Here is a 27,284-nt window from a genome sequence, read left to right on the forward strand (position 1 = left end):
TTTTTTTTATTATTATTATTATTATTATTTTAGCTACTGTGTATCTTCTCTTTTTTACAGGGACAAAGTCATGCAAGAATATGAGGATGGGTATATGATGACAGAATTGTTCAGTTTATTGCAAATTAATTGATTGAACTGACCAAATTTGTGAATCATTTTACTGAAAAAAAGGTACTTGAATGTAGCTGTTCTTTTCCATATAGTAAAAATTAGTTGTGGGTTAAATATAACTTTTTATAGAGAGGGGTTGGTGAGTGATTATTTTCTACTGGTTAATGATTAACATGTTCATCACAAAATAGTTGCATCATTAAATTTTTTTTTTTTTTTTTTTTCCTTTCCAGTGCTGGCAACTTGTCTGTTTGGCTTCCATTCTACCTATATTACTGTAAATGATTTGTTTTGTTTGCTTTTACAAGCTATTGATAGAGGTGAAGTTGTAAATAACCTGGCATTTAGTTCTGTAATTGAGAGGAAGTTAGGTGGGAGGGTGTGGGTGTGCGTGCATGTTGTTTGTTGGAAAACTGCATGTGATTCACCGTGTTGTTATGGAAAGGGTAAACAAGCCAGAAACTGATAGAGAAGATATTATCTGACAACTCCATCCTGAATGCTACGCTGTGCTTCATGTATCTTGGTTTTCATCTGCTTTTGATTTCGAACTTTGGGGGAAAAGGAGTTTCTGGAAAGCTCTTGTAAATTCTGTATGGATGTGCTGATTTGATTTGGAGATCCATAAGTTAATATAAGTGCAGCTCAGGAGAATGAGTAACCAGTGCTGCCAAACACACACTCCACCTACAGCAGATGACAGCTGGAATGCTCTAGTCATCTTTACTTACTGTCAGGAGAATAATAACTCGGTACTCTGGTAAATACTTGGAAAAAAACTCAAAATAGGCAATAAAATCAATGCTGTGCAATGATTATGGTTATTTCATAAATTTTTGACTTTCTATGCTGACTAGGCACACTTGATTAAAGGGTTAGTTCACCCAAAAATGAAATTCACTCACTCTCATGTTGTTCCAAACCTGTAGGACTTCATTTTTGGAACACAAATGAAGATATTTTTCATGAAATCTGAGCAATTTCTGTCCCTCCATTGACAGTCTGTGCAACTACCACTTAATCACTTCAAAAAGTTCATAAAGAGATCATAAAACTAATCCATATGAACTGAGCAGTTAAGTCCAAATTTTCTGAAGAGAGGCAGATTTTTTTTTTAAATGTATTTTTTTTTACTTTTATTTATATATATATATATATATAATTTATAAATATTTATAAATATGTATTATAATATAAAAGCCTGCTGATATTCAATGATTGCATTGTGATATTGCTTGTATACATCAGTTCAAATACAAGCAGCTGATTTTGCGTAACTTCTTTTAGTTAAATACTATAATGATAAAATGTCAAACTGTGAAAGTTTTGGGTGTATGGAGTCATAGAGAGCTGATCTTTTTGGTTTTGCGGTTTTGAGTGATGGATTGAAAACCGACAGTGGCAGTGGTGGTTCTGGCAGTCACATCTATTCTTTGACGGAAGAGAAAACGAGAAATGAGGGTGAAAAAAAACAAAAAAAAAACAGAGGAAAAACAACTTGACTGCGTGTGTTTTTCTCTCATTCAATCTCCCTCCATGACAGCTTGTCGACGAAGAGACTTCCTGCCTGGTAATTGGAGGAGAAGCAACTAATTAATCACGTTTAAGTACCATCTCAGTCACCACGACAACCAGAATCTTACAGGAGCCTCTGCCTGACATGGATGTAATTGAATTAGATGAACCCGAATGCTGTTCCTTTTGGATGCTGCTGAGATGAGTGTGTGCGATTCGAGGACTGCTGGGTAATTATAGCACTGTTGGAAATGATGCCTCTCTTTCTTGACCTCATTCTGAACACTGCGTTTGTTATGTTTGCAGTTAATTTTTTGATTGCTTGAAACTTCTTTTGTATTTTAGAAGACGCTTCTTACAAAAAAGTACCAAAAAACTGCCAAAACTAACAAAATTGGTGAAAAAGTACCAAAAATACTCCTATGTTTATTGGGACAATGTAATACCGTTTTGGGGGGCATTGTATGTTGTTTGAACCTCACCCTTTTTTTATTTATTTATTTTTTAGACAAATACCATGCTAAATATCATGTTTGGATCATGTATATGGTATTCTTGAAAGTGCTATATAAATACAATGGAAATTTCATACTATGGTGCATTTTCAGAATACCATGGTATTACCGTACCACTGTACCGTACTACTCTACCATGGTACAGTAGTCCAGAACATCATAGTAATACCATGGTACATTTTCAAACTGCATGATAAAGCCCCAAAAGCATATTACCTTTATACATTACTGCATATTGCTATAGGTTTAAAACGGTCCAAAACAGATTTATGTTCCATATGTAATGCACTTCGAGTATCCATAAATGTGCTATATAAATATAGTAGTATTACCATAGTACTATATATATATATATATATACAGTACACATGATAAATGTCCAGAAACATGGTATGACTTGAATATAAATCCTGTAATTAGATTTTAAGATCTGTGTGGCTGTTTTGTTACATTGTATGCTTTTGTATTAGTTGTAGAATGTGTGTCATCTAATTACTTATTAAATATTGTATGTTGAGGAAGTAACAACATGATGCACATGATTAGAAGTCATTTTTAGAGCTCCTTAACTCTGTGAATATTAGAGCTGGTTATGATATCATTTCCTCTGCCATTAACCTGGTCCTCAAATCACTATTGGAGGATGTGAAAAGGCGATTTGGAATCGTTTAAAGCATTACGGCTCATGTTTTATTCATTAAGGAGTTGATTAATGTACTCGCTCCATCCCCAGTGATCACCTTATGTGCAGGGTAGAGGACAGTTTTTATACAAGATGCTGAATTAATAATGAAAGCAATTTCCTGTGTGGCCTGTCATGTTCCGTTCATGGCATGGGGAACGCTGCTGCTGATATTGATGTTCATTTTTGTTGGGGACACACACGGGTAAACACAAATCACCGGCTGCACACTGATCTGATTTATGGAGTATAGCAGTGTTTTTTGTTTTTTTTGTTTTTCTTCCATTTGTCACGGCCACTTTACAGATGCTCTTATCTAAAGCAACTAATGAAGAAGAGCACAAGTAATTTAAAATAAAAGAGAACAAAAATGGTAGTAAAATTATGTTTAAAAAAAGCCTATGAACTTGAGTTTCTTTAGTTTCTTTATTTTTTTCTGATTTATGAAAAGTTATATTATGTTTGTTCATTATAAATTGTATGTATTTACACTACCTTTCAAAACTATGGGGTGATTTTGATGTTTTTGAAATAAGACTCTTGCTCACCATGGCTGCATTTATTTGATCAAAAAATATAATATTGGGAAATATTATTTCAATTTAAAATTGACTGTTTTCTTGGAAATTATTTTAAAATGTAATTTATTCCTGTGATGGCAAAGCTCAGTTTTCAGCAGCTATTACTTAAGTGTTGCAAAATTCTTCAGAAATCATTCTAATATGCTGATTTGGTGCTCAAGAAACATGTTGAAAACTTTCAGGATTTTTTTTTTTTTTTTTAAAGAAAGTTCAAAAGAACATAACTGATTTGAGATAATAAATAAATAAATAAATAAATATATAATATAATGTAATAATGTAAAAGTCTTTACAGTCACTTTTGATCAATTTAATGCATGCTAAATAAAATAAATTTTACCTACCTGAAACTTTTAAGTGATTATTTTTATCTGTATAGCAGTTACAATGAAATGAAGATTTGTGATCTAGGGCAGTCGCCTGTGCCCTCAATACAACTAGAGTATGTGCTCTTGTAATCTGCCAAGGTTGTTTTAAAAATGATCAGTGATTCTATTATTACATTTAAAGCCGTTTTAATAAGGCTAAAAGTTTGGCTGCTGATGTAGATGTTTGTTTTATTGTGTGCTATGTTGTATTTGAAGTGTATTGCCATCCATCCGTTTAGCAGCTGTGGTTGCTGGCAGGATACACTGGGTTTAGTGCCAATATTATATAGCTCCCTCTCTCATTTTTTCATTTTTTTTTTTTTTTTTTTTTTGTCTCTCTCGTTGTAACTTTCTCTCGGTCTGTTGTTGATGTATGAGTTTATAATGCAGTAATAAAATTCAGGGAAATACTGAGTGAAAACACTGTCAGACTGATAAGTGTTATAAACAGGAGGACTGCTTTCATTTTATACGTTATTTTGCATGTTGTTTGGTTTTACATTAGCTTAGATATTAAAGGGACTGGCCTATTATGCCTTTTTCAGTCTTGATTTTGTTTTTGGGGTTTACTAGAATAGGTTTTCATGCTTGTATATAATATAAAAAAACAAAACAAAAAAACAACAGTATTTTTCACGTTTAACGTTATAGCACCTCTCTTTCCAGTCTGTTAGAAATACTTTGATCAGTTCCGGTCTCTATGAAGCCCCTCCTTCCAAAAAGCGCAATGTGTTCTGATTGGTCGGCTGGACCAGTGTGGTCAACCACTTTGAGTGTGTTGCGAAAATGTCATGCCCTTTACCATAACCACAAATTTAACACATTATTACCATAACTCAACTAGGCCTGCCTGCCTGGGGCATGTTTTGGGTGGGAATTATTTAAATGAGGAATATTGTGAGTGTATGGCCACGTTCACACTCTCAGTTTTTGAGATTGACAACTGCATTTACAGGTGTGAGTCTCGAAATGTCTCGTTCACACAGCAACTTGCAGTAGCGTCTGGAACACTGTCTGTATGAACGTGCAACGAGAGTCAAGCCCGTATTCTCTTACTAGTAACCATAATGATAGTGACCAACGTAATATTAAAGATGGCGACATCTATAAAACTGAAAAGTCTCATCACTTTTGACATGACAAGAGACTGATTGAACCGCAAGTGTATCCATTCAAACTTCATTAACCAACAGCAGCATGTAAACACGTGATAGCTGGAGTGTTTAACCGTTGAACTCGCGTGTCACGTCTTTTGCGACGTCTCGTGCATGACACGGCATTTGAATTTGGAAAAGAAACACAAAACTGACGGGAGCCGATCTGGTGGAAAACAGTGATTGGATCTAACACCTTAAGATGACGCACGGCTCATATCTCTGTCGCTGTAAGTTACCGAAAGCGAAACCACACACAAAACACTGGCTCTCTTGCACTGTATGACGTAACGGACAACTAGTTGTCCAGTCCTGTTCCGTTCACACAGCGTGAAAATGAGAAAGCGAGTCCTGAAAATTTACGGGTGTGAGTTCGGTTATAAAATGCAGTTGTCACACCCGTAATAACCGTACTGTGTGTGAACATAAACGTATTAAGGACTCAAATACAGAACTGACAACCATATTCTGCTGCTGTGTGAACGTGGCCTATGTTCCCAGGGAAAAAAACACAATTGATGCATTTCAGGGAGTTCAGAAACTATGGAAGCTTCTTGCCATGGAATAAATAAGGTATTTTGCGACTTTTTATCTCACAATTCTGACTTTATATCTCACAATTGTGAGTTTTTATCATGCAATTCTGATTTTATAAGACGTGATTGTTTATATCATGCGATTCTGAATTTATAATTCGCAATTGTGAGTATAATTGTAAGGTGTAAAGTCTTGCAATTGCGAGAGAAAGTCAGAATTGCCACTTTGTATTTATATACTTTATATTGCTATTTTACAATTTTGAGTTTATATCAACCAATTCTGACTCTATAAGAAGCAATTGCGATTTTATATCATGCGATTCTAAGTTTATAACTTGCAATTGTTTACATCGCAATTCTGAGAAAAACAGTCACGAGTTTCGAGAATTTTGAGATATAACAAGCAATTCTGACTTTACGTCACTCAATTCTGACTTCATACGATGCAATTGAGAGTTTAAATTTCACAATTCTGAGAAAAAAGTCAATTGTCAGATGCAAACTCACAATTACAAGAAAAAAGTCAGAATTGTGAGATAAAAAGTTGCAATTACCTTTTTTATTTTTTTTATTTAGTGGCAGAAACAAGCTTTCATAAGAAACTCCCTTTGGAGTTCACTTTGTGCTTTGTAACTTTGCAGACCTTTTTCATGCTTAAACAGGAACTAAAGAAAGTTGAAAATGTAAAAAAAGCACAATAAGACCCATTTAAAACAATTTACAAATGCTCCATAAATCAGTTTAAACATAATTAATAAGAATTCAAAAGGATGTTTTGTTTATTATTTGGATATTACCAAGCCTCCAACTCACATTAATGTAGGCTTTAAGAGCTTACATAACTGTTCATCACCAAAACAATGAACAGGAGTATAACTAAACCAGTTCAGTCAGTCAATACACTGATCAGCAGTCTCATTATGCCAGCATCGTACTTCAGCCAATTAATCCATTTAATTACTGAGCTCTTAGAATAATGGACTGCAGAGTTTGACAATTAAATGATTATCTAAGCAATCCAGCCTCATTATTAAGTTTGAATCTATGCTTCAGTATTCATCTAAGCACACATGCCTTAAAAATGAAGAGCCAGGAGCATGGTGTTAATCAAACAACCAAGTTTTAAGGGTCAGGCTCACACATCGTCTTTGAAATCCCCCTCGTTTCTTGACCTCCTCCTTTTCCAGAGTGCATGTTCTCCTGCAAGGTGGCACAGATTTTTTTCCCCTCCTGCCGGCTGGAACTAATTACCAGTGGTAGCCTGTGGTTAAGTGGGTCCCTGAAGAACTGTCGCCATCCAGAGTTTCTCTTGATTATTGGGAGTGATCATTTCATCAGGGTGATTCAGGAAGACAGAAGCAGGGAAAGTCGAGTAGAGGGGCTTTTGGATAGATTTAATTTGTTCTTTTTTTCTAGAACCCAGAACTAATGGTTTTGTTACGTTTGGCTTGCATTTGGGGGCATTAAGACATTTTTTTTTTTTTTTGTAAAGCTGCTTGGAAATAATCTGTATTGTGAAAAGAGCTATACAGATTACTTTGAAATGGCTGAAGTAAATGTTGTCATTTTTATACCAATACTTTTTTGGAGGGTTATGTATTTAGCTTGGCCTTGTTAGAATGCTGCAGGACACTGTCTTGGGAACAGTGCTAACAAGTGGCTAAATGAGACTACAGTTTATACTCAAACTTTTGCAAACTATTCTAAATCCAACTTTTCTACTTGTAGATTTTAAATAAAGATGAAATGATTTGTTGGAGCTTATGGTGATGTTTAGTCTTGTAAAGTTGGTGTAGAGTTAGTTTGTTTATAGCCTAAGTTTAGCTTTTCACTTCTGTTGGTTGCATTTAGGCTTCAGAAATGTTTTTAAAAAAGTGTTCATTTGTGAAGAAGATTATGATGAACAAAACATGAAAGAATCTAACTTTTGTTGGTCACAGAGTTTATTTTCTGCAATAATCCAAAAGCCAATGGGAAAATCTTATTGTTTTTTTGTCAACTTCTGAGTTAGTTTTTGAGAATAATCATGTTCAGTCTTTTCAGGCAATATTTCATATCGGTTTAACCAGTGTAAGAGGAAGTGACAAAATCGCTGCAGAGAGACAGAGCTTGGGGTTGGGATGCAACGCAGGCCAGGTTTGAACTTCACATGACTCAAAACTTCACATGACCATCACAAGTCATCATGTCTGGAGCACGTTGCCACGGCTCCGACTTTAAACAATATTACGTAGACAAATGGAATCCGGTGACAAATTCATTCCTGCAAATGTGCTTTGTGCCTTTTGTCAGGCAGGGAAGAGCATAACGGTAATGTGCTTGCTGGGTAAATGAAGCATCTGTGAAAAACTATTCTATCAGAAGGTTTATTATGTTGTCAGATTCATCTTACCCATATACACAATGTCTCACAAGAGAGTTTGTATCAGATTTTTACTCTTTTGCCAGTAGCTGAAAGTGTGTGTGTGTGTGTTGCTATGAAGCTAATCAGTTTCTCTGTTTCTTCACCAAATGTAGGAACTGTATAAACATGTCCCCTGCAGGAAGTGAATGGATTGCTTTTTATTAGAACACACACACACACACACACACACACACACACACACACACACACACACACACACACACACACACACACACACACACACACACACACACACACACACACACACACACACACACACACACACACACACATGTTTTGTTTTTGTGAATTGTGGGGACTTTCCATAGACTTCAATGCATTTTACACTGAACAAACTGTACATTCTATCCCCCTACCCTGCCCCTACCCCTAAACCTAACCCTCACAGGAAACTGTGCAAACTTTTACTTTTTCACAAAAACTCATTCTATATGATTTATAAACCCATTTACATTGTGGGGACCGCTGGCTGGTCCCCACGATGTAGGTGAACTCAGGTTTATATTACATCATGGGGACATTTGGTCCCCACAATGTAATATAAACAAAAGCACACACACACACACACACACACACACACACACACACACACACACACACACACACACACACACACACACACACACACACACACACACACACACACACACACACACACACACACACACACACACACACACACACACACACACACACACACACACACACACACAAACCCCTTAGTAGCTCTTGAAAAAAGCCAGACCTTGCAAAGCTTTTTTAAATTTGTTAGCCTTGAACAGTCTAACATTTCCTCCGATGAGGATGCATGTCTGCTGGCTGTATTTCATCATCTGTACCATTTAATTTATATTGCTTAACCTTTCTTGTTTTAACTTTGGTTCAAATATTCTGTCTCTATCTTTGTACACTAGTCAATATTTGGCTGCCCATGGTTGGCTTATTAACAGATGTGAATGTTTTTCTTTGTCTTTCTTTCTTTCTTTCTTTCTTTCTTTCTTTCTTTCTTTCTTTCTTTCTTTCTTTCTTTCTTTCTTTCTTTCTTTCTTTCTTTCTTTCTTTCTTTCTTTCTTTCTTTCTTTCTTTCTTTCTTTCTTTCTTTCTTTCTTTCTTTCTTTCTTTCTTTCTTTCTTTCTTTCTTTCTTTCTTTCTTTCTTTCTTTCTTTCTTTCTCTCTTTCTTTCTTTCTTTCTCTCTTTCTTTCTTTCTCTCTTTCTTTCTTTTTTAACATTGTGTTAGGACTGTCAGTAGTATCAAAGATTATAGAATAACACAAGACATGTCACTCGTATTGTTTTGAATGGGAGAAAGTGCAACGCACTTGGAATAAGTCCCGCCTTCTTAATAAGATCCAAAGAGCCTTCTAAAAAAGCCATCGTGTCACTACAGCGGCCATTAGAAGCACCGGTTTCTATAGAAACAGTCAGACACACGCCTCCGAAATGAGGCACAAGAGACGCGCATTTAGGACTGTGCATGCGCGTTAGCTTTTTTATTTTTTTTTTGTCATGATTCGAGCGTTTGGAAAAAATTATGAGACAGTTATCAGATTTCATTGGTGATTACAAATATGAAATTTAATCGAAAGCTTGACAAACAGCTTTGGAGAATTTGATGTTTCTCCATTCAAAGAGATATGAGCTGCACTTGCATGCCCGAGAGGAGTTCCAAAGATGGCCGCTGAGTGAAATGACTTGTCTTAAAGGGACTTTGGTAGTATTCACAGTAAATCTCATTATTATTAGCGGCCAAGCACCTGTTGTATTTGTTGCCGTTCTTATTCTTCTTCTTCCGCTCTGGGAGTCTATGGCAAAAAGTTTGGAAATTCGGCGCACTGATAAAGTCCCATCATTAACTACAGCAAATTTGGTATATCTAAATCAAACTAAATCCAACACCTTGTCCAAAGTTTCTCATGTTTATGATTGATTAAGAGTATTTTAAAAAATAAAAAATAAAATAATATAAAATATAATATAAATATAAAATAACTCTGCATAGTCATAACTGTATAAATTAAATACAGATGAATCATTATTAAAGCTTTTCTTTTGTTGTTTGATTATCATTTATAATACAGACAGCCAATAGTAGACAGTAGCATGTTTTACAGGCTGCTGTCACTAAGACCTAATGGACGAAGACAATATGCTGTTACACATGCTGTTCACATTCACGTAACCAACGCGAATATACACCAAGACGGGCATTTTGATATAACGGTGTGTGAATTTGAACGTTTATGTGTAACTCGCGAGAGGCAGCTATGTGTGTGATTTTGGTTGAGAGCGTCTCTGAGAGTGTGCATAGTTTTTTCTCCCTAGGACATAGCTTACATTTAACCGTAATGTTCTTGCCTACCTGTGTCAAAAAAGTGAAGTAATTGGATTATTTCCATTCTGCACAACAGCCACTCGCTTCTGCCGACATCTTCAGACAGCGACTACGCAGCCAACTGGTTCGAAGTTGCGAGCTCACGCGCAACTGCACTACAGCTAACGATTTTAAAGAGGCAGCATTCACTTTTACCTTTAGATGACAAATTTAGATTTTAAATTCAATAGCCTATTGATTTAAACAGAACTGTTGAACTAATTTACAGTATGTAACGGTAGTACATTGTAAATAAATGTAGTTAGTTGTAAAATGAACGGTATTACCTTACTTTACTTTTTCAGTGGATAAGTCATTTAATTACAGTAATGCGTTACTTAGTAACGCGTTACACCCAACACTGATTACAAATACTTAATTTTTGGAATCAGTAACTACCCAGCAATGAATGCTGGTATATTGCAACACCCCTATTTTGAATTTGCATTTTTTTTTTTCCCTTTCCAAAACTCTTTTTCATGTTTATAAGATCCATGAAATGGCACCGTTTATTTTTCATGCATTTTCATATTTCCTATTGAAACAAGAAGTTGGGGCTCAACATATTGATTTGGTTCATCCTTTTAACTAACTAATAGCCATTTCAACTGTGAACCATGAATTTCTGATTGCTATTGCTAGGTGATATTAGGCTTTTGCAGCTGTTTGATTGAAGCATTGATCATGTAATTTTTCAAGCTGAAATTGTAGCTTTGACTGTTTTCCCAAAAACTGCAATTGGCCACCTAAAAAAACAGTCCCGTTCTAATCCAAAGTCTGCATCATATTGGCCGTTAACCATTCTGCCATTCATAGTGTAATTTCCTTTCCTGCCGTGGTGTTAGTCAGATGTAATGTTGAGCACAGGTTCTGATGATCTCTCATGCTGAAGGGATTTGGCCTCTGGCCTGCTCCTCTCGCTGTGACTGAATCTCCACAGGTCCTCCTACAGAGGTGCATTGCCAAGAGCTTTCTGTCATACATAATAGATAGCCCTTAACCTTACATCTCTCTCATCTCTCATTCACGTCTCGCTCACTCCTGTTTCTCTCTCTCTATCACCTAGTCTATCTCCTGCATACAATTAAACAAAGGCCCCTTCTCATGTAGAGAAGCCCACTCATTTTCTGCTGTGACACTTAGACTTATTCATAATTGCCTGCTTTGTATGAATAGAAAACACTCATCAGGTGTGCTGGTCTTTTCAGCATGTGGTGAGCTGTCATTTCAGTTATTTGCATGTACTGACATGCAATTTCGGAGTTATTAACAAAGCATCCATTATCCAATTTCTAGTATTTTCTCAGACTAAAAGACCAGAATTAAACCTTGGTTTCATTTATTTATTGTGGTCACCTTTTAGAGGTGTGCAACCAAACAGGTATTTAACAATTTTTTTTTGCCCAGTTTCACAGACAAGGCTTAAGACTTAAATGCATGTTTGAGCTGTCTTAACTGAAAGTAACTAGCAGTGATTATAGCTTAAAATATGCAATTTGTTTTGTCTCAAGATGCACACCAATAATGTTTCTTCTAAGGCACTGTTGTGATACTTGGCAATTACAACAACTGGTTTTAGTTTACAGTGTTTTATTTTGCATTTATTTAGTAGTGTAGAGTTCTGAAATTGGCCATTTATATGTTAAGAGGCATAACATGAGTATAATTATCAGCTTATCAGTATGAAGACAAAATTTTTATATTGGTGCATCCCTACTGATATTATAATATATATTCTAAACAAAGCTATAGAGCAACATTTCTCAAAATATTGTTGTAGATTTTCCTGAAGAAAGGAAGGTTATTTTTTATTACTACATTTCTAGACACTTGTTTCAGTGTGAGTTTTGTGGTGTGCATCTGGATGAAGTCAGGAACAACAGCAGGTCACCCTTCTAGATACACACACTAAATGTCCACTTCTGACAGGCGCTGGATGTTACACCATGGCAGCCCAGCAAGTGATCATCCAAGATTCATAATTTAAGAATGAAACAGTCCTTTCTTTATGAGACTGACTTTGGCATATGTTCAGAGGTAATAACAGTAAATGGCAGGCTGTCTTGGCTTTTGCAGCGTGAGGAAATGGAGGCTGCGTGGAACTGTTTTCACTGCACCCCGGGGTGCCACTGCACGCTATTGGAGAACTACTGCGCTATGACATCATACCCGATCAGAGTTTTCCGACATGGGGATGCCGACCGAATGAAATGTTCTTGAGCTTTTCGGAGAACAATTTCATTTTGACTGTTGAATGAGAGAAGCCGTTTCTTTTGGAGGTTACGTGGCTCAGATGTAGAAAGAATGTTTTTTTTTTCCCTTCTCCCTTGAGAAGAGTTGAGCTCCTGTATGAATAAATTGTACACAGGCACAGAGAGAGAAGAGGTCATAGGTGGTATTTCCCCAGAGAAAGCTATGGAAGATATGAGAGGGATATGGATGGTTGAAATTTCCTGAGGTGAAGATTTGCCTTAAGTAGTTCTTCTCTCAGGGAGTCACACACACGCGCTCTCAATGAATGTGCCACTCAACTCAAGGGCTCGTTGCACTTATTTAACCTTGTAATACACATGTTTCTGTCAGGCTTAATTAAAAGTGTGAGCTATCATTAGCTGAAACAACTGAATGTCATTATGTCAAAGAAAAACAAATTAAAAACTGTAAATTTATGATGTTACACAGCAGATAAGACCATTTTTTTATAACATGTAGGCTGAATGCTCTCAAATATGTTTTGGTATGGTATGTTCCTTTTAGTAAAAGATCTTCTCTGATGGCCAAAACAGTAGATTTTAGGGGTGATGCATGAGGTACCACCAGGTACCCAAGTGCAAAGATAAATGCTGGGAAAATCTGCAGGCCTTTGGCCCTCCAAGAGCAGGATTGGACACTCCTTAGAATATGTGTACTACAGTATTTACAGTACAGTCAGTGCTTCCCACACATAGACTTTACTTGGGCGGGCCGCCCACGTATAATAACGGCTGCCAAAGTATATTCGGAGACTCATTTTTGCTTTTATTATTTTTATCCTCTTATACTTTTATATCCGCGCAAGATAATGAAACCATCCGCGATAGATAAACTAGTCGTTGCATACCTGCTTGTTACGTGTGCGTCAGAACTGTTTTCACCCGCTGACATTCCCACAGGCGCTGCATTTTGCAAAGTCACAAGGCAGCGCTGTTGCACGTTCTACAAGCTCGCGCAATAGCGCTTCAATCTGCTTCAAAGTGATTCTCAATCAATGAAAAACGCAGATTTATGCCAAGCGATTGCTAATGAACTCAAGTTGATGAATTATTACAATGTCTACTTTATGGCCTTGATATAAAATGTTTTAGACGATTGTAAGAATCTGAAGGATCAGCCTGCAATAGTTGAGACATTTCAAAATAAGAGTACCGGTGTATTTCGGGCTTGTTTATAATTAAAAGTCACACGATAAGTTTTTTTCGTTTTCTTTTGGGCATTATTGGTATTTTGGTTACACAATAAATTGTATTTAATTTGATTTCCATTTAATTCATAGTAAATTATTGTAGTCTCCCCCACAGGAAGAAAAGACTAAGAACATTATTTGACACATATTATTCATTTTATAAATTTTACTACTAAAATCTGTGTCCCATTCCCTGAGAGAGACACTATATAACAGCATGGAGAACATAGGAAAAGGTGAACCATTTAAATGCTGTAATTTTGCATAATTTACAATGCATAATGCATAATATTAGTATGTAATTAAATGTAATATGCTATGTAATTAAAATTATTTTCAATAAATACAAATACTGTTAAAAATCACACATTATTTGTTTGTGACATGTAATAGAGAATTTTTTCGTCTGGATTTTTCGCCCGGCTACCACCGCAAGTATATTTCAAACCTGTGGGAAGCACTGACAGTTTTACACAAAAACAAAAACAAAAAAAGTGAAATTTATATATCTGAAACAAGAAACCAGTAAGATTTTTAAAATAAAAAATAATAATAATAATAATTGCATAGTTTTATATTTTCAATTGCAAATGCATTCTTTCTCAGTAGCTTAGAATAAGCTGAATAAGCTAACAATCTGTTAATTTTGAAAAATAATCATTATATTAAAATATAAAACAAATTTATTCAGTTAAAAAGTATGTACATTGTTAACAAATTGCTAGCTACTGAGCAATATTCAGTTAGACAAATGTATGAAATTGAACAGATTGGATTTATTAATGATAAATATATAACCCTGTGCATTTAAAACATTCAGTTTATTAGTACTATTACTGTTTAATTCATGTATGACTGACAAATATGCATCACATTACATTTATTAGTTTAAGACTGTGTAATCCAAAATTAGGGCAGTGCAGTTCAAATACATAAGTCTTAATTTTAGACCTAAATATTTTTTTTGTGTAGATTTAGCATAAATTGCTAAACTGATTTGTAGCCTTATATGATCAAGTTAAAGGTACAATTTGTAAGATATTCGCAGTAAAATATCCAAAAATCACTAGGCTAGTGTTATATATTTTGTCCAGCTGATTACTAACAATATCTCTAATGTTTTCAACTACTTGTAAATCATGAGAAAATTCCCATTCTAAACGGTGACACGGGGCAGTGCAGTCGCCTGTCAATGACGTCAGTTACTCTTTGTTACCGCCTTTACTGACGTAGAAACCACATGGCAACAGTGTCGTGGACAAATGCGGAAGTAGTGTCCAGCAAACCACTAGCTTGCTTCAAGCAGTTCCTTATTTACTTCTTGCACGTTTTATGGTGGATTGTGTTACTTATTTATGGAACATAATTACTGTTTACCATCTGCCGCTGGTCCTGTCGACGAGGACAGCTCCCGTAAGCGTACGGGCCAACCAAACGACCCAAGAAGAGTTTGGGACAAGAGGAGAGAAAGAGCGAGGATCAATATCGGTGTTGCATTTTCTAGATGGAGAGAGCTTCGCGACAAACTTCACCTAGAAAGAGATGCCGATCTCGCTTGTGTTTTACTCGACAGTTGAGTTGTTTTGATTCGTATCTTTACAGAAAATGTATGCCATTATAACGATCAACACGATTAGTATTATGGGGCATACACGCCAAACGCGGGGCATCGCGTCTCTAGACCTGCGCGAGGACGCGTCTGATCGCGTCTTTGCATTGACTTTGTATGTAATCTACTCGCGCAAATCGTTGAACTCGTGTCTAATTCAATATAATAAAACTATGACATCAAACACAACATTTATAATAAACTTTACCTCATACGTTAAATCCATGATTTATCTTTCCGTCTGATTGATGGCCATCAGCGGTTGGGTAGAAGACAACAAATCCCATCATTCCACGCACCTTCTTAGCGTCACCAAACCAGATTGTTATTGTTTTGGTAGTGCACCCTCTAGTGGCAGGTCCTACAAACTGTACCTTTAAGGCATGTTTTATTTTTCTAACCAATAAGAAGTTTGCTCAACCTTTTCAGTATATAAGCTACCACATACTTAAATAATTTCATATCTTATTATAGGTTTGATATGTTGAAGGATGATGATTTTCACATAGCTTGTTAGATGAGCCCATGGACATTTGAGTTTCAGCAAAACACCCTTAGAGATCTACAGTATGAGTCAGACATTTGTCATCACTAGGCTTAATTAGTCAAATATGTTCTCAAACCTTCCAGAATATGACACTAGTCAATGAACTGGAAAGGCATCCAGGCTTTTGCACGTCAAATTGGATATTTATTTTTGAAATTCAAACAATAAATACTGTTGCTGTTTAAAGGGACGGTTCACCCAAAAATGTTGTCATCACTCACCCTCAAGTAGAATAGCAATTATAATAATTGCTAATAATAAATAGCAATTGAATAATTTGGAATTTTATGTAAATTTTAACCTTTAATATTAGAGTAATGTACAATCTGACAGGTTTCCCTATATAGTTTACTTCTGTAGTTACATGACAGGCATCACTCAAGGAATGATTTGCAATGAATATCATAAAGGCACTTTGTTTTAGCAGTGACTTACCTTGTGGTGCGTTCAGGATGACCTACTCTCCAAACACCAGATCACTGTCTTCAACAAGGATGAGTGCAGTTATATAAGGCTTAGTCAGTTTGATGGTTACAGCCCTAAAAACTGACCTTGTTTTGTTTTTTGTTTTTGTTTTTTAAGGCCAGATTGTTTTGCCGTGTCACTATCATTTTCCTCTGAGCTCAGTCAGTCCTCACTCTCAAGAACCTCACAGCAGGAAGCAAGCGCAGTGCAGCAGGAAACAGTTATCGAGTCACTGGAGGACGCCACACTGGGCTGTTCAACCCAAGCCAAGCATGGGCTAAATTTGCCCAGTGCTCTGATTCCTCTTAAAGCAGCAGTCATTAGTAGAGGCTGGATGTGTCAGATAAGAAAATGCATCCAAAATGTGCAGTTCAGGACCAGCCCACATGGTTCTTGTTTTAATTATGACTTTCAAAATACTTGGTGTGCTTCTCTTTAGTCTGTTCTTTTTCCCTAAGTGTGTTTTGCTTTATATCTGGTTATACAGTAAATATATAAATGCAGAGTAAAGAACTATCAGAATGTAAAACTTAATCTAGTGTTTCAAATGTGATTGTAATGAGGCCTGTCCTACTGGAGCCATCATCTGCGAGTAGTAAATGTTCCATCTGGTTCTGTTGCAGTAATTGACACCTTGCCATTTATTAAAAAGATGAGTGGAGTTTATTAAATATATTCAGTTTCTAGTTTGGGAATCTTCATGTTTCATCAGACTTCATGTTTGACAGGATAGCCTGACGTGATTCTTTTATATGAGACAAAATAAATGGATTGGTGTTTGAAGACATTTTTGATGTTTTCACAAAAGCATATTCGTGACCCTGGACCACAAAACCAGTCATAAGTGGCATGGGTATATTTGTAGCAGTAGCCAACAATACATTGTATGGGTCAAAATAATCGATTTTTCTTTTATGACAAAAATAATTAGGGTATTAAGTAAAGATCATGTTCCATGAAGATATTTGGTATTGATATTTTGTATTTTTGAGAGTGGATATGCATTGCTAAAGACTTAATTTGGATAACTTTAAAGGTGATTTTCTCAATATTTTTCTTTTTTTTTTTTTTCTCTCCCCCCTCAGATTCTAGATTTTCAAATAGTTGTATCTTGGCCAAATATTGTCCCTAACAAACCATACTCATCAATGGAAAGCTTATTTATTCAGCTTTATAAATATAAATCTCATGTATATGTATAAATCTCAATTTAAAAAAAAAAAAAATCCCTTATGACTGGTTTTGTGGTCCATCCATCCATCCATCCATCCATCCATCCATCCATCCATCCATCCATCCATCCATCCATCCATCCATCCATCCATCCATCCATCCATCCATCCATCCATCCATCCATCCATCCATCCATCCATCCAAATATTAAACAGATACCATACAGGGACTGAATTTTGGCATGTATTGCGCATAATTTTACCCATTCCCACAGGTTTAGTGCTTATAATGTTGGAAATTACCGCAAACATTTAGTAGTACATTAATCAACAGAGATTATCACATCAAATCAGTGATTTGAAAACTTTTTGTGTGACGTAATTTTACAAATCAGCAGTACCGCATCTCCCCTCTCTATATCTCTCAAAATGAGCAAATGGCTTCTGGCTTCAAATGACATTGCATCTGTCTTATGTATGTTGGTTGAGTGTTAAAAGTAAATAAAAGTCTAAATTAGATCATTTGAATGATGCACTCACCTGTCAATCTCTTAACTCCTTGTATAAGTCAGGATGGGCAGTGACAAATGCTTAGCATGGTTTGATTTATAGTAATATTTGCAGACTGGTGTGTGGTAAGGTCTGTTTGTTCACCTTTTTCATCAGTTTTATAAGCAAAGTAATTCCAAATTTCACTTCTACTGCCCTCTTAATTAATTAGTTGGGTTACATTGTGTTGGGTGAGATTCACCTGCTTTACTCATTTTGTTCTTCTATGTTGTCACTCTTGCCAGTTTTGCGTCAGTTTGGGTTGTACCCTGCCACCTCACAGTGAACTTCGGAACAGCAGTGTATCAAGTACCAAAATTAGAAAAATCATGATATTGTAATGTTTTAAATAAATTATATTGATATTTTCCTAGCACTGGTATACTGGTGTGCAACCCTACCATTTGTCCATCCATCCATTGTTCTAGCTATCTATCATTCTATCTGTCTGTCCATCCACCCACTTGGTTTAACCCATTATAGTAGAATGTGTGCATTTAGATATAAATAGTAATCATAATATATATGCAATATTGATGTATTTGTATTGCTCTTGTTCCAAAAATGTAAACGGAATAAGCAACTTTTTGACACGCATTGCTTTATCCAATTTTTTTTTTTTTTCTGGTAAAATCACTGGTAATTCACATCCTCTCTTGTTCATGATTTATAGTGGATTATCTGACCTGCTTTCGTACATAGATTCTAGGCTTTTTACACAGTGTTAGTAAACTAAAACTTTACAACAGTGGATGCATGGAGTTGACTTTAAGTTCTTTATATCTGGCTTTCAGGGGCCGGATGTTAAATCAAAGCTATTGTGTGAGGCTGAGAGTCAGGGACGGACCATGGCAGTAACTAAAGGAGCTGAGCAGATGAGACGGGGAGAGTCAGGGCACTGGGCCCGAATGGAGGTGTGTTTTTAGATGGAGATTCTCCTGCAGAGCTCCATGGGGAATCGAAGTAATGAGCCAAAACTCGGGGCCTTCTCGGGTCTGTGGATGCGTTTTAATGACTTGGAACAACCAGCCTCCTGCTTGGTCACTTACACAGAGAGGTGCAGATAGAGGGATAGAGAGAGGAACAGACAGATCTCCTCTGTGCAGCTTGATTTACTAATGAGGGGAACCTCGGAGACCTGAACAACATTCACTTCTCACTGCTGTTTTGCAGTCCATATGTTTGGCATAAAAGTCATGTTACGGCAATGCTCATTTTAAAAAGAGCAGATAATTAATCTCTATAAATTCTTGACACATAGTCCAAAATATAATTCTTGTTTTTGTCTTTTAATAAATACTTTTTTTTTCTATTTTATCTTTTGGTTATACCATCTTAACAATTATTATTTTTTTTTTTTTCAAAAAGATCCATAAAGATCCATCCATATATATATATATATATATATATATATATATATATATATATATATATATAATTATTATTTTATTTTTTTTATTTTTTTTTTTTTTTTATGATGTTTGAATAAAGGGTGAAGATGTCAATTTTCCTAACCTGGACATCACTTTTGGCCACTTCCGTATGTGATTTTATGTTTAATTTGTTTGATTAGTTAATTAGCATATCATAAAAATATATTTTTAATCAGTTGACAGCCCTAATTAATATGTCCAATTTAAGCCTTGAAAAACATGCTAACTGTCAAAGTTCAGTTTTTGTGTGTCTTGTACTTATATTTCATACTTCTAGCAGCTAAAGCCTGTGGGTAATTTATGTCTCACTTGTAGGTATATTTAGCTGAGCACACATATACACATATTTGCTGCTCTGTCAGACCTATACCATTCAGAAAGATTTTGCCTGTGTAAGCCTCTAAATTGTGCATTCAATGTGACTTAATTAAAGATGTTTGTGTCTGTGTGTGCATCTGCAGGAGCTGACAACTCCATTCATTTGCACAGACTGCCAGCACAGTGTCGAACACTCTGCTAAATCAATGCAATTTAACTCTGTTCACTAACGTAGTGATTTATCCCAACGATCCGAGCGTGTGCAGAAACAGCTCACCATATACACATAAATCTACAGCCTCGGTGCCCTCCGAGCATGGATAAATATTTCTGAAGTGCTGTTACAAATCTCTCTCTCTCTCAGTTCTGGCCATCAGCAGCAGTATATTGGCTTGATTTCCAGTTTGTGGGCTGCTTGGGTGGGAATATTCCCACAGACTAATTGATTCTGGGCGATTCGCTTTCACCAAAGCAACGGCAGTTAGTGCACATCCAGCAGAAAAACCCTTAAATAGCATAAAACACATTTCCGCTTAGTGTAATTTTATTATGTGTTGCAAAGCAATGATTTTATGGTAGCGTAATGGAGTTCACTACATCCTTGCGGTTCAATAATGCAGATTGGTATTACCATACAAAAGCTACTGCCAGATGCATGAGCTGTAAGATGCTGTTGTGAGATGGTTTAGGGTAAGTGCGGTCTATAAAACTAGCTGGATGATCAGAATCAGAGTCTTTCCTCAAAAGGAAGATATTAGCTGCAGATCCTCTTCAACCTCTAATGGGGTCAAGCAAGTTAATGCTCATTTATTTTGGCTTACAGTAGAGATGCAAGATAAGTACTTACAATGTTTGTGTTCAAATGTTAAAGGTGCCCTAGAATTAAAAATTGAATTTATCTAGGCATAGTTGAATAACAAGAGTTCATTACATGGAAATGACATACAGTGAGTCTCAAACTCCATTGTTTCCTGCTTCTTATATAAATCTCATTTGTTTAAAAGACCTCAGAAAAACAGGCAAATCTCAACATAACACCGACTGTTACGTAGCAGTCGGGGTGTACGCCCCCAATATTTGCATATGCCAGCTCTTGTTCAAAGCATTAGACAAGGGCAGGACGTCTGGATGTGCACAGCTGAATCATAAGACTAGGTAAGCAAGCAAGGATAATAGCGAAAAATGGCAGATGGATAATAAGTGATAATAACTGACGTGATCCATGATATCATGATAGTTTTAGTGATATTTGTGAATTGTCTTTCTGAATGTTTCGTTAGCATGTTGCTAATGTACTGTTAAATGTGGTTAAAGTTACCATCGTTTATTACTGTATTCACGGAGACAAGAGCCGCCGCTATTTTCATTTTTAAACACTTGCAGTCTGTATAATGCATAAACACAACTTCATTCTTTATAAATCTCTCCAACTGTGTGTAATGTTAGCTTTAACCACGGAGCACAGCCTCAAACTCATACAGAATCAAATGTAAACATCCAAATAAATACCATACTCACATGATCCGATGTATGCATGCAGCATGCATGACAAACATCTTGTAAAGATTCATTTTGAGGGTTATATTAGCTGTGTGAACTGTGTTTATGCTGTTCAAGGCAAGCGCAAGCTCCGGGGGCGGGTGAGCACGAGAATTAAAGGGGCTGCAACATATATATCGGTGCATAGTTAATGATGCCCCAAAATAGGCAGTTAAAAAAATGAATTAAAAAAAAATCTATGGGGTATTTTGAGCTGAAACTTCACAGACACATTCAGGGGACACCTTAGACTTATATTACATCTTTTTAAAAAGAAGTTCTAGGGCACCTTTAAAGTAAGTAAATACTAAATGATTTAGAAACCAAAATGTGTTGAGTGATAAATTTAACTTAACACAGTTGTAGTGTCCATCTATCCACTTGCCCTCCATCCATCCATCCATCCATCCATCCATCCATCCATCCATCCATCCATCCATCCATCAATCCACCCACTTGACATCCATCCATACATACATCCAATTGACATCCATCCATCCATCCATCCATCCATCCATCCATCCATCCATCCATCCATCCATCCATCCATCCATCCATCCATCCATCCATCCATCCATCCATCCATCCATCCATCCATCCATATCCACTTGATATCCATCCATGCATACATCCATACATATCCACTTGACATCCATCCATCCATCCATCCATCATGTATAGGAATCATAGTTGATTCGTATGGACTAGGCACCACAATTTGAAACGCACATGATTCTCTGATTAACTGCAAAGTTTAACAATCAAAGAGCGAATGTTTTTAATTTGCACATGTTTTAGGTCCTGTCAAATTAGACAAGTGATTTTAAACCATTTGAGTGCAAGAAAACTCTAAAAAGGGAACTCAATTCGGAACTCGCACGCTGTTTTCTATGAGCGCACACACACAAACACAGTATTCCGTTCTCTTTCACATTTATTTGTGCTTGAAACAGACACATGCTTGCAAAATTGTCAAAATGCCCATCTCTGAATATCCTTGTAAATATAGTCTTTTATGGCTTACGTGAACATAAACAATTGAGAAAGAAAATGGATGCGTACCATTATATTGAATTCGTGCTTTTGGTCTTAAAGTGACAGCAGCCTAATATTCTTGCTGCCGTCTGTTTCATTAATGCTAATCAAACGTAAAAATATAAAGATAAAATCACTTTTGTAGCTGTAACAAAAAATAATTATATTTAATTTATACAGTGAAGAAGAATGCAGTGTTATTTTACATTCGATTATTCAAATTCTGTACCTGAATACTGTTAGACTTACTGTTGGATATGGTTTGTGTCCCTCCTTAAATGTATGTTGATGGTATTTTTTAAAGAAAAGTATTAGCACACTTCTCCTAATTTGATGATTTGATGTCTTTTTTATTTGTTAAAGTTTAGGGAGGAGTTAAATTTTGTAACTTGGGATTTGAGAAGGCAAATTTCACATGCCAACTTTAAAATAAGACAGAAGCTTGAATAGAACCAAAGTTCATTGCTGTAAATATACCCTGGGTATAAACATGACACTGTGGAATTTCTTTAGGAAATCAGTATGTAAAGATTGCTGTGCATAACAGCCGGAGGAATTCTGGAGGTGTAGGACTTTGAGAGGTTCTTGCACTACATTTTAAATAACAGTGTATCTTTTTTTTCAATATCCATTCTTTATTCATCTCTCCCTCTCACTATCTTTCTCTCCTGGAGAGCTGAGAAGGCAAAGATCAGTAGCTGACGGCTACATGTAGGAAAACTGAACACATGTAGTGGAAATGCTGAAATGTGAATTGCAGTTGACATGCTGTTTCTCCTTGACGCAGAGCACAGGAAGTGTCAGATGCTTGTGTAGGTGTTCCACTGATGAAGCCATGTTGACTTACAGAATCAAAGTTGTCTTGTGTGACACGACAGACATTCAGCTGTGATGTCTTTATGCCACATTAGCCGAAATGTCTGCTCTGACTTCACTGAACTCTTTGGGAATAAATTAGTGATGTGATGGAGGGCTCTCGTAGTTGTTTTGACAGCTTCTTGAGGACGTGTATGGCAGCAGAGCCGATAAATTGCAGAGTTGAGGCACTGTAAAGTATCAGTCATGTGATTTATGGCTTGTATCAAAAAATACTTTGAACAGTTTCCCTTCAAGCTGAACATTTCTGAACGATGCTTTTCATGCTCTGACTTAAATTTAGGACAATTGTGAAGAATGTTCACAACAGCACAGGCAAACAATGAAGAACAAGATTTTTGATACAATACATGAGATGCCGAGTAATATTCTTTCTCTTTACTAAAAATATAACTGTTATGCTGCTTTTTTCTCAAGGTACATGGAAAATTTACTGGTTATCTTTTAGTAGTGTAGCAAGATCCTGAAATGTATACTGTCATAATTTTCTTTCTCTCTCTTTATATATATAATATAATATAATATAATATAATATAATATAATATAATATAATATAATATAATATAATATAATATAATATAATATAAGTGTATATATCCACAAAAATATTAAGCAGCATAACCATTGTCAACATTGATAATAAGAAAGGATTCTTGAGCACCAGATCAGCATATTATAATGATTTCTGAAGGATCATGTGACACTGAAGACTGGAGTAATGATGCTGAAATTCAGTTTTGCCATCACAAATATAAACTACATTTTAAATTATATTAAAATAGAAAATAGTTGTATTAAATTGTAATAATATTTCACAATATTTTTTGATGACATAAATGCAGCCTTGGTGCATATATTATATAGAAAATCAACAAAATAAGCAACATACAAGCCAGTGGTAAAGTGGCCTATATAACTTGCATCCCTGGGTCTGTTTACACCTGGTCACTTCATGTGTTTTCACTGATTGGATAGCTATCTGATCGTGAAAAGACCAGGTCTAAACGCCCTCTGAAACGCATTCGAAACGGATATAAATCTGATCGCTCAAACCACTTCAGGAGGTGGTCTGGGACTCATTCCAGTCAGAACTGAACAGGTCTAAATGCATCTGGTTGTTGAAACCACATATGTAAATTTAACTCCTACCATAAATACTAAAAAATAAACATGTGAGCGTGTGTTATAGGCTAAATAACATGTTATAGCCAGATATGACAGCGCTACTGCAGCACGCATCTCTGCATATGAGCAGCTAAGTATCTATTCGGCAGCACAACGTGCAAACTGCCGCAAATAAAAATGAAAGTAAGTCACAGGCGCTCAAAACACAATCATCTTCATTAAAAGTAATGAGACTAAATGATCTTACCAGTGCTGTTGCCGTGCGCTCTCCTATTGCGGTCTTTGAATTGATCAATAAAATGCAGCTCATGTTTGTTGCTTTCGGTGAAGTGGACTCTATGAAATCTGCATATAGCACGGGAATTGAAGATCGGATTTATATTAATATACATTTATGTGGCCAAGTGTAAATGCAATCGTTTTTATAAATCAGATAGCTCTCCGATCAGAGAAAACGGATGAAGTGACCAGGTGTAAACAGGCCCTCTATGTAGATGAAACAGTTTTCATTTTAAAGTTGAACTATCCTTTTAAGCCACCACCATCAAATTCTCAAATCAGCTAAAACTGTTATTGAAAGACCTGAACACACATTCTGTCTATGATTGTCTTCTCTTCTATTCAGAGGAAGCCACTGTGTCATTTGATCAATATTTAATCTCTTTCACGTCTCCTGCTGTGGCTGCTAAAAGGCAGATCAGGTTAACTCCTCTGAACTATTGATATCTATTCTTTTGGACCAACTTCTTCATTATTCCTCAAGCTTGAATATCCTTTTTTAAATATATGTCCTCTATTTTCATCTTGTAATATTGTAAATCTGCTCATTTCAAGTCTTTGTATCAAAGATGAACTTTGTAGATTGCCTTATCACACTTTCACTTAACTTGGATTTGTTTTTGTTTTTATGTTTTGTTGCATTCTGTTGCATTCAATCGTGGACAAAGAGAAATAGTGGATAGTGAGAGTCAGCTGAGTAACCACAGACTTCCTGTAGTGGTGAGGTTATGTTGCCAGATATTCTGGGTTGCCAGATTTCAGGACATGCTTCTTGACCAGATTCAAGTGGTTTAGATGAGTATGGTGGAATGGAATAAACACACTTTCCCTCTCCCATCAAATCTCAGTGTTTATGTTATTTTATTTTTATTTTTATTTTGCTCTCTGAGGCTTTGTGGTCTGTTCTAATTTACTTCACATGACCCAGCATTCGCCAGCGATTCGAAATACCAAAATCTTTCCAGATGCTGTAAGATTTTCTTTGGTGTTGTTGTGTTGCAGTTTTACCCCTGGCCTTCTTTGTTTTTGAAAGATGAGTGTGTAAACAGCGTGGTGGGTTTCTTAACTGAAGCGAATTATTTGCCTTATTTCAGCTGTCTTTGAATTTTTTTTTTTTTTTACTCATGCAATTTGGAGAAAATCTAGTTTGCTGTTACAATGCCAGAAAAGTAACAGCACAAAATCCTTTCCATGGCCATTAGCGCAAACATGACAAACCAAACTGTACAAAAACACTAATGATAGGAATTTTTTACTCATAATTTAAAGAAGAAGAAAAAAAAAAAACGTATTTTATTGGAAATTTTAATGAATGGAAACCAAAAATAAGATTATTTCCAAGTAAATAATAAGTTTGACATCAGTGGCCTCAATTCGTATGTGTAAATAACAGCCCTGTTTACCACAATATAAACCGGTTAACACATTTCTAAACACAGTATACTGTAGTGGCATACCACCCTACTCTAAGCTTTCCCATTTCATGTTTTATGTCCTCTAGATGTCCTGAGTTTGATGGGTCATCGATGAAGGAGACTGTAAAAAGGCTTGATTGAATTGCATGTCCTGGTGAAAATTACACTATACAGAGGCAGAGATAAGGACAGAAGTGCTACAGCATGTTCTGGTTATCTATAAGAATAAATCATTCATACCCTTTGTTTAGGTTTGGATATGTTATGTGAATGAAGATAATTTAAATTTCTATTTGTTACACACAGTAACCCCCGGAAATCTAATGTAACAAAGCAATACAAAAGTATAAAATGTTCACAAACTATTTTTATTGAAAAATTAGACCATGTCTGATTCTAAATTTTCAACCGAGTGTGTACAGTACGTACACTTATGTTACTCCAATTATGCCTAATTTCGTTATAAATTAATTTGTTTTGAAATCTTGCAGTGCTTTTTGACTGTGCAAATAGATCTTTATTTTTGTGAGTTAAACAAGTTTGTCCAACTGTGTGTAGCTGCAGTTAATTTAAACAGGCAAGGTCATGTTTACAAAGCAGTACAGTTTTTGCCATTTGTTTTCTTGCCAAGTTTTTCTTGTAATCACCATAATTGAGTAGAATGGTATCAGACTTGCTGGAATAGTCACCATGTGATTGTCATAAAGAAACATGAAACAGATGCAGGGTTATGCAAACTTCAGCTTTTGCTTTTCCTCTTATTCCTTCCATTCCCTTTCATTTCTAATTCCTCTTCCACTCCTTTCCATTTTCTTTCTCCCCTTTTTTCTTCATTTCCTTTTCTTTTTTCGGTTTCCTCTTTTCTTACTCTTCCACTCTCTCTCCTCGTACTCAGTCTCTTTCCTTTCCTTTCCTTTCCTTTCCTTTCCTTTCCTTTCCTTTCCTTTCCTTTCCTTTCCTTTCCTTTCCTTTCCTTTCCTTTCCGCTCCTTTCCTTTCCGCTCCTTTCCTTTCCGCTCCTTTCTGCTCCTTTCCTTTCCGCTCCTTTCTGCTCCTTTCTGCTCCTTTCCGCTCCTTTCTGCTCCTTTCTGCTCCTTTCCTTTCCTTTCTGCTCCTTTCTGCTCCTTTCCTTTCCTTTCCTTTCCTTTCCTTTCCTTTCCTTTCCTTTCCTTTCTGCTCCTTTCCTTTCCGCTCCTTTCCTTTCCACTCCTTTCCT

General features: G+C 36.0%; 1 protein-coding gene across 17 annotated transcripts in view; it reads left to right on the forward strand.

Annotated features, from left to right (window-relative positions):
- fbrsl1 (fibrosin-like 1) overlaps nucleotides 1-27,284 on the forward strand; it is a 330,862-nt gene that overhangs the window by 43,545 nt on the left and 260,033 nt on the right. The gene's annotated exons all lie outside the window — the stretch shown is intronic.

Source organism: Chanodichthys erythropterus, chromosome 13, assembly GCF_024489055.1.
Source record: "Chanodichthys erythropterus isolate Z2021 chromosome 13, ASM2448905v1, whole genome shotgun sequence".
NCBI classification, from domain to species: domain Eukaryota; kingdom Metazoa; phylum Chordata; class Actinopteri; order Cypriniformes; family Xenocyprididae; genus Chanodichthys; species Chanodichthys erythropterus.